Below are 302 nucleotides of genomic sequence, written 5' to 3'. Positions count from 1 at the left end.
ACTGATGCTTCTTAGGTCCAACTTTTCTCTCAAGGTACTTACACTCTGTTCTGTATGCACACTGACATTACACATCCATCGGTGCATACTGGCTTCATTTCTTGCGAGCTTACACATGTCCTCAGCAGTCACGGCCCAGGTTTCACTGCCATGTAGCATGGCAGTTCGTACACAAGCGTTATACAGTCTGCCTTTTACTCTGAGCAAGAGGTCCTTTGTCACCAGCAGAGGTAAGAGTTCTCTGAACTTTGCCCAGGCTATTCTTATTCTAGCAGCTACACTTTCAGCGCACCCTCACCCGC

Source organism: Octopus bimaculoides, chromosome 7, assembly GCF_001194135.2.
Source record: "Octopus bimaculoides isolate UCB-OBI-ISO-001 chromosome 7, ASM119413v2, whole genome shotgun sequence".
Lineage (NCBI taxonomy): Eukaryota > Metazoa > Mollusca > Cephalopoda > Octopoda > Octopodidae > Octopus > Octopus bimaculoides.
The sequence above is the reverse complement of the archived record's forward strand: the minus strand, read 5'-3'. Positions refer to the sequence as shown.